General features: G+C 36.9%; 1 long non-coding RNA gene across 1 annotated transcript; it reads left to right on the top strand.

The window, feature by feature from the left end:
- The first annotated feature begins 1,555 nt into the window (after positions 1-1,555).
- LOC131277974 (uncharacterized) lies at positions 1,556-8,656 on the top strand. The gene is made up of 2 exons (XR_009185052.1): positions 1,556-2,074; positions 6,402-8,656. It is a non-coding gene; the product is annotated as an uncharacterized lncRNA (long non-coding RNA).
- The last annotated feature ends 236 nt before the right edge of the window (positions 8,657-8,892 follow it).

Below are 8,892 nucleotides of genomic sequence, written 5' to 3'. Positions count from 1 at the left end.
GGGAAGGGCAATTGTGTGGAAAAGGAAAATGTGTATAGTAGTATTGTTAATAAATGTAACAGAGCAACAGTATGAGATCTGGGAGGATGGATATTAGATTCATGTAAGTTGTGTAGAGTTATTACAGTAAGTAGAGTACCTATAATGAGGTAGTCAACTGAATATGGGAGGAATATAGTATGAATTAAAAAGCTAGTGTTTTCATGAGAGAGGGAAAGAGAAAAGAAAGACAATAATATCAAGAGTGGATAAAAGAAAGAAAACAAAACAAAGGTATTAGAAATTAAAAGTGAGACAATTTGGGGACCATAGAAAGGAAGGTGGAATATAGAAGAGACAGTAGGTGATGGAGGATGTCAAGATGTGGGGGAAAGGGGATAGGGTAGGTGGCCAAAATCAATTCACACAGAAATGAGGCAATGGAGGATGAGGAAACCCAACAAATGTGAGGTGCTCCCTGCAGTTCCTATTGTATAATTAAGATAAAATAAAATAAGAAGAAAAGGAGGGAAAAGAGAAAAAAAAGAAGAAAGAAAGAAAGAAAAAGGGGAGGTGGGTAAAGAAAAGGGAGGGAAAGAAGTAAGGAAAAGAAAAGAAGAAAGAGAACAACAACAACAGCACCAACAAAAAACCCCTAAATAAATGAAAAAAGACATTAAGGGATACAATGGGAGAAAAGACTAGGAGATAATGCAATATTAGCAACCAGGACAATAAAAAAGAAAGAAGAAAAAAAAAAGAAAAAAGAGAAAAAGAAAAGAGAAAAAAAAAGTGCAAACGTTGAGGGCTAGGACAATCAAGAACCTCAGATGGACCTCAGGGTGTGGTGGATTCAGGGATGGGAAGTCTGTGCTATTGCAGACTCAAGAGGTGTGAGTCTCTAGGGTGTGGGCCACCAGGGTTTAGTGGACACAGACCTGGCAACCTCAAATCCAGTTAACAGGGAGCCTGGGAGCACCGCAGTGCAACACAGCCTTCAGGGATCCCTGCAGCTGGGTGCCAGCCCTATGGGGGTGGTCACATCCGCAAACTCTGACCTTTGTCAGAAACCCAAAATTCCCCCTCTCACTAGAGTCTCTTCTGTCACTGTATCAGCAATTCTCCTTCAGGACACCGCCCACCCTGCAATCCCCCAAAACAGCCTGCTGGGGTCGCCTCTCTATTGCAGCCAATTTAACAATGCTGCAGATCAGCAGCCAGGCCTAGGGGAGCGGGACTCTAGCTGGAAGCGCTGATATCAGTATCAGAAACCCAAAATCCCATGCCCCGCAAAAGATTCACCTAATCAGCTTGCAAAAGGCTCCCACCCTGCAAGCCCCCAAAACAACCTCCTGGTGACGTCTTTTTATTGCGAGCGATTTAAGGGTGCTGTAGATCGGCAGCCAGGCCTAGGGGGCGGGGCTCTAGCCTGAAGCACTGATATTCGTGTCAGAAATCCAAAATTCCACACCTCGCAAAAAACTCCGTCTGTCTCACCAAATCAGTTTCCGAAGGCCTCCTGCCCTGCAAGCCCCTGAATAGCCCACTCAATGTGGGAAACAAAGGCACATTGTTTCCATGGAAGCAAGTTACTTCCTTGACCACTGAGTCAAACTGTCCCTTGTGATTATCGGTGTGGATCATAATCTTGGCAGGGAAAGCACACCTGCAGGCAGAACAATAACATATAGAACAGAACAACCTGAGTAACAAGATTTGTGAGTAAAGTTACTGATTTTTATAATAATAGTTCCAGTAAAGTTTGTTGGTGTTCATCAATCACTAGTTAATATAGAATGAGGTAAGGGTAATAGGTAACTTGATTTTGTGCTGAATGTCACGTATGTTAGGTGTATATATACTAGCCCCTCGACTCAATTAAGTTGTCTGATGAGCTTGAGAAATCAATGCTCTCAGATCCCCTGAACCCAATCTTTCTTTGTCTTTCATTCCCGATACCTCGGGTCACAGACCAAGACTCTGACAGGTGGCGCCCAGACGTGGGGCTGGAGGCAGAGGATTCATCAAGACATGGCAGCGTAGGATCTTCCACCTTTGGGTCGGGAACGCGGAAAGTTAAAAAGCCTTTTTTAAGGTAAGGAGCATGAAAATTAATTAACCCGGGTAGATTGCTGCTTCATATTATTAAGTTTTGCTTTCCGCTAGCATCAGGGTATGGGTAATCAACCAGGACACTTGGAATAATATTCACAGGTTTTGAAACCACTGTTGCACAGTGTAGGCATCACAGTTAAGACTGCAGATTTGTTAGAATTGTTTGCTTTAGTTCAAAAGCATTGTTATTGGTTTCAACCACAAGGAAAGAATTTGATGAATGTTAAGCAGTGAAGGCAAGTAATGAAAGCATTGTGGAGAGCATATCTCAGAAAGGAGAGAATATACCTGCATCAGTTTGGGCCTTAGGACAGCATATTGCTGCTGCATTAGATCCTTTGCAGTCTGACGAAGAAGAGATTGTTCTTTTCTCAAGGGAGGAAACGGCTATGAATGATACAGGTAAAGACAGGAACTTGGAGGAGGATCAGGAAGAAGAGGAGTTATTTGAAGTTAAAGACACAAATCCATTCTTAACTAAATCCATGTCAGAACTAAATATTTCTAAGGCAAATATATATCCTAATTTGACTCATGAGGTTCCTTCTGCACCTCCAGAACCTGGAAAAGTACCTAGTGGACTTTTCTCTACGGACCTGCCTTATGTTCGTAGCAGCTTTAAGCCAAATCCTGTGCCTGTTACTCCATTAATGAGATGTCTTTTACTGGGATCTAGTCAAGGTGAGCCTCTGGCTATGCAAGCTGTAGCAGCTTTTCCTGTAACTATTCAACAAATTCCTCCTGATGCTCAACACCCACAAGGGGGTGTCAAGTTTCATCCTGAGCCAAAAACTTTTAAACTAGTGAAAGATTTAAAACGGGCAAAGATACTAAATAATGTCCTTGTTAGTGAAATCAGGCTTGTAAGAAAACTCTCTGTTAAAGTGTTAACTAAGATAAGGAAACTGTTCTGGCAGCAACTCTGCAACCCCCCTGCTGTCTACATGACAATGTAGCTGTGGGCTAGTGGGGGTTAATAGAGTTAAGCCACTGAAAAAGAGAAAAAACATGGCAACACTGGTGTTCTGTTTTATTTCCATGCTAATTCTAATTGGGCTTATTTAACCAAGATAATAAAATTAGTACAAAATTTTTATCAAGGTTTAAAAAGGAATTTTCAGTTTTAAATCAAGTTTACTCCTGAACTTCAAGTCTCAGAATAGTCTTACAGAGTAATAATCCAAAAATGTGTGTTAATGGTCTGTCTAAACTGCTAAATTAGAGTTTTAACTACATTTATGCTGCTCAAGTTATCTTAACTGATTGCTGATAACTAATAAAAATGTTTCCAAGCACAAGCTTACATGTCACTGGAAACATGGATTCCAGAAGAAATCTTAAGCAGTGATATTTAAAATGTGATATAATGGAGAGCTTAAAAGCAGCTTAACCAAGAAAGTAAGAATTATGAGTTAATTGTAAACTGTATGTTTCTTTTACTGTGCTGTGATTGTTCTGTGTGTGTTCATTCAATGTCAGTGTATATTTTGATACCTCTGGATGGTAATATAAATTAATAAAAATTTATAAAAGAGCTCTATTCAAATGGCCAAAAATTAAATAAGCGCTTATATTAATACATAAGTTTAAATGTTAATAAGATCTCTACAATGATAAAAATTGTGAGTCTTGATTAACAAAATTACTATAAGTTTTTTTATAAAAAGTTGTTCTTGCCTAGATTGAAATGAATAGCTTATTTTTCTTCACAGGATAATATGAAGGATGTAAAACTTAAATGAATATTAAAAAGTTTAAAAGTTTGTGAGAATGCTAATTGAAATTTAATAAGTTTTTGCAAAAAAGTGTGTTTTGCCCTAAAGTAGGATGGCTAATTTTCATAAACTCTTGGAACTTAAATGCATGTGGCAAGTTATAGAAAGTATTGTGGTAACTTTAAAAAAAAAAAAAGTGTTCTGTAAAAGTAAAATTTGTCTTAAAATAATATAATTATAGTCTATATGGCTATAAATAATTATAAAAAGTCTTATGAAGCATTGTTTAAAGTGTTTAAGTGGCTAATTGCAAAAGGTCATTATTAAACAAACCTGAATTAATAATAATAATAATAAAAGGTAATTTTATAACAGAAAAGCTTGGCTGCAGCCAGCCTCCTTTGACAACTTGCTTCTAGGAAACTGTTTCTGATATTGCATGCTACTAAGTATTTAAAGTAAAGAAAAGTTTATTATTTTAACAAGCTTGTTGACAGTATTATGTTATAAGAAGTTTGCTTGATAACTTTGTATATGGGCTATATGAAATGTGTTTTTATTATGAAGGAAACAGGAAATGATTTTGTCCTAAGATAAAAAGATTGGTTATTAAGAAAGAGTAAAATATGGAAAAAAAAACCTGAGTGGTAAGTGCAGAAGGTTCATAGAAAAGAAATTTTTATAATTAAAGTTCAATAAAATTTGATCAGTCTATCTATAAAATTGTAAAAGCTTTAATATCAAGTAGTATATGAATGCAAAGTTAAAATTTTGTTCTTTCTCAAAGCTTCTCAAATCATTCATCTGTTTTGGTAAAAGTTTTTATCCTCAATAATCAGTATACAAAAAAAAGTCTGTTTTATCAATATAGCTTCTTGTGCTTTAACCTCATCATTACCTCGGTGTTCCAAGAGTGAAAAGTTTTCTCTCTTTTAAAGGAACATAATGTTCAAAACTGCTTTCTCAAAATCAAATCCTGAAAAGTAGCCTTTTATGCCAAACTAATTATAAAAGATTTGTTCTTTTACCTTGAAAGAAAAATTATAAGCTGAATTAAAGGTGTTTTAAAGTGTTATAACCCTCTGTTAATTAAAGTTGTATGAGTAAAAGATTTCTATAAATGCTTAAAAGTGTATAAAGTTACCAATATTTCAGCATATTAAAAAGAAAAGTACAATGTGGTTAATTGTGGTTTTAATTATTATAAAAGAGTGTGTGTCACAGAAACAACCTCTTATCATAGATTAAAGTAACAACACTGTAGTATGCAGCAATCCCAAACACTGCTAGTTGCAAAAGTTAATGTCCAGTTGTGTTGCTATCACTTTGTTTTAAAACTTGCTAAGACTTTCTTTAGTGTCTTCTTAGACAAATCAAGCCAGCTGCATTCCTCTATCTGTAAAAAATGCAACAATAAACTTTTACAGTGCTTTTCAGGGCTATGTGCATAGCCCAACTATCTTGTACAGTATTTACTGATATTAATAGTAATAAAATAGCAGCTTACGTTACTTCTTGAAAAGAACAGGCTTGGCAGACTCCATTCACGTCTGCTCAGTGTACTGAACTTGCTGCCATCATTAAGGTGTTAACAATATTTAAGAAACCTTTGAATATTGTCTCTGATTCTGAATATGTATGCCTTACTGTTAAGCATATTGAAATGGCTCATATCTTTGTTACTAATGAATTATCTCAACTTTTTGCTGATTTGCAACATCTCAATAGATTAAGACAGCATCCTATTTACATTACACATATACGTTCTCATACATCTTTGCCTGGTCCTATGACAGCAAGTAATGCTCGACCTGATTTATTAGTGGGGTGTTTACAAAGTGCTCATGATTACCATGCTTTAACTCACATTAATGCTAAAGGCCTGTGAAATAAATATCAAAAGTTAACAAGACTACAAGCGCAGGAAATTATTCGTACTTATTCTACCTGTGGACCACTAACAGCAGTGTCTTTTCAGGCTGGAACTAATCCCAGAGGCCTGACCCCTAATCAATTATGGCAGATGGATGTTACTCACATTCCATCCTTTGGTAAACTACAATGTGTTCATGTTTGTATTGACACTTATTCTCATTTCATGTGGGCTACTGCTCAAAGTGGGGAATGGTTTCATCATGTTCGCTCACATCTCTGGTCTGCTTTTGCTGTGATGGGATGCCCTCTAAAAATTAAAACTGATAATGGACCCTCTTACATTATTAAATCCTTTGCTTCCTTTTGTGGGAAATATGCTATTGAACATGTTACCAGCATTCCCCATAATCCTACAGGTCAAGCTATTGTTAAAAGATGCCATCACACTTTCAAAACTAGGCTTTTAAAACAAAAAGGGGGAGATGATGGTATGATATCACCTAAAGATCAATTGGCTAAAGCTTTATTTACCTTAAATTTTCTTAATGTTTATGATTCTATGACACCAGCTGAATGTCATTTTGGACATTCTCAAACATACACAGAAATTGCAGAATCTGAGAATCAACCAGTATTTTGGAAAGATGTTTTAAGTAATGAATGGAAAAAAAGGCAGGGTTAAAGTATGGGAGGGAGGTTATGCTCTTATCATTTCAGAAAATGGAGAAGAAATCTGGCTTCTGGCAAAAAGGATTAAACCTAGGACTGAAGAAGTGGAGTCTTCTACACATATGGATCCTACTGATAGTGAGTGAAACCGGCAATGGTAATTACACATATTGGGCTTATATCCCTTATAATCCCTAAGGTTACTTCGAGTGTTAACCTGGAAAGATCCTCCTTTTCCTGCTTATTTGAATAAAACTCATATATTTCCTGGACCCATGGATGATAGACTACCACTTAAGTCACAAGAAGAAGGACAAAGGATTTATAATCTTCTTGCATTTGATTTCTGACCTCTTTGCATTGGCAATCACCCACCATGTATGGCTGTGAAAAATAGAACTATGATCAATTTTAGCCATAATAATACTAAATCTTTGGTAACTTTATTCCCATCCTATCAATACCAAGAATATAAGTATCCAAGTTATAGTTGTCCTAAGAGGAATGCTTGTGATATGCAAAGATGGTATGAATGCCATATGGGAAGAGGATCTGTCATTTTTAATGATTCCTATGGAATAGTTTGGGAAAGTGCCCCTATGGGGAATCCCAACAAATATAAGGGCAGATTTATTTGGTATGGTTTAAATAGCAAAGGACAACAAGTTAGTAATGTACAATATCCTTTCCATGAATCTTTGTTTCTTGATGAAAAAATAATTTTTACTAAAAATAATAGTGATTGGAATAATAAAGGGAAATGGGTTCCTTTTCCATGGTGCAATAGCACTGGAGTCCATGATCAAAAACAAATTTGGAAAGTCTTCTTAGGGGTGGCATCTACTTCTGAATGGAAAGGTAATAAAAGTATGGATGGACAATATTTACAATTAGATCAAATTCATCATTTTCAATCATGTGTCAGAGATCCATATGTGTTTGTGGTAGGGAAGGCTACCATTACTGAAAATGCTTTATTTTATAAGGATGGGGCTTTGTATACTTGCTTGTCTGCGAATATTTTACAGAATGGAGATATTATCACCTTGGCTTGCTGAAGACAAGGAGTGTGGATCCCAGTGAAAATGAATTGGATGTGGCAGTCATCACCTGAAAGTCATCTTCTTTTCCACCTGGCTCAAGGACTGTTGAAACGATCTAAGAGATTTTTGGGACTTCTCATAGCTGGCATTCTTGGCTTCCTTGGTGTCATCACTGCTGCTGCCACTGCTGCTGTTGCATTGCATGAGACGGTGCAAACACAGCAATACGTGCATGATTGGCACAAGAATGCAAGTGACTTATGGCATAGTCAAGAGCATATTGATGAAGGACTTAATAACAGAGTTAGTAATTTGGAATCTGCTGTTTTACACTTAGATCAAGTTTATAATTTGAATTTGTTAAGAGGATTGAAATGTGATTGGAATGAAAGTAATTTTTGTATTACTCCTTTGGATTATAACATTTCTACGTTTCAATGGAATAAGATCAGAAATCATTTGTTAGGACACAAAGGAAATATGTCATTAGAAATTGAGGAATTGCAGAAGATTTTAGAAATGTCTCATAATCAGATATACGTAGATAATGATAAGGACATCTTTAATGATTTGATTTCACATTTAAATAAGTTTAATCCTGTTGATTGGTGGAAGTCTCAGCATTTCTTATCTGCCTTAGGAATAGGGATATGTGTATTAATCCTGTTGCTCATGGTTGTTGCTTGCCTGGGTAAAGGTGTTTGCCAGAGATTGCACCATTTCGACACAATGGGACAGGTTAATAACTTAGTACTTGCTAAAACACTACAATAGTACCCTGAAGTCAGTGAGCTTAGCTGGTAGTCAATGATGGGTAAGACCCCCTGGGGGGCAACCTAAGACAGGCACAGTCACCCTGACTAAAACAAAAAGGGGGAAATGTGGGAAACAAAGGCACATTGTTTCCATGGAAGCAAGTTACTTCTTTGACCACTGAGTCAAACTGTCCCTTGTGATTATCGGTGTGGATCGTAATCTTGGCAGGGAAAGCACACCTGCAGGCAGAACAATAACATATAGAACAGAACAACCTGAGTAACAAGATTTGTGAGTATAGTTACTGATTTTTATAAAAATAGTTCCAGTAAAGTTTGTTGGTGTTCATCAATCACTAGTTAATATAGAATGAGGTAAGGGTAATAGGTAACTTGATTTTGTGCTGAATGTCATGTTGTTAGGGGTATATATACTAGCCCCTTGACTCAATAAAGTTGTCTGATGAGCTTGAGAAATCAATGCTCTCAGATCCCCTGAACCCAATCTTTCTTTGTCTTTCATTCCCCATACTTCGGGTCACCAACCAAGACTCCAACAGCTCAGGGCTTATGAATTCCCCAGCACTGCAGAGCCTCCAGGAATCACCGCCATGGTGCCACCAGTGTTGCCCGCCTCAGGTGGAGCATCCTGCGTGCAGCCCTTATCTCCATGTAAGAGAGCCTTGATTTTACCTTTTACATGAATATTCTCTGTTACCATCCCACCAAATCAATGTCCAG

The sequence above is a fragment of the Dasypus novemcinctus genome, chromosome 3 (genome assembly GCF_030445035.2).
Source record: "Dasypus novemcinctus isolate mDasNov1 chromosome 3, mDasNov1.1.hap2, whole genome shotgun sequence".
Lineage (NCBI taxonomy): Eukaryota > Metazoa > Chordata > Mammalia > Cingulata > Dasypodidae > Dasypus > Dasypus novemcinctus.
This window is presented reverse-complemented; position numbering and strand designations above follow the sequence as displayed.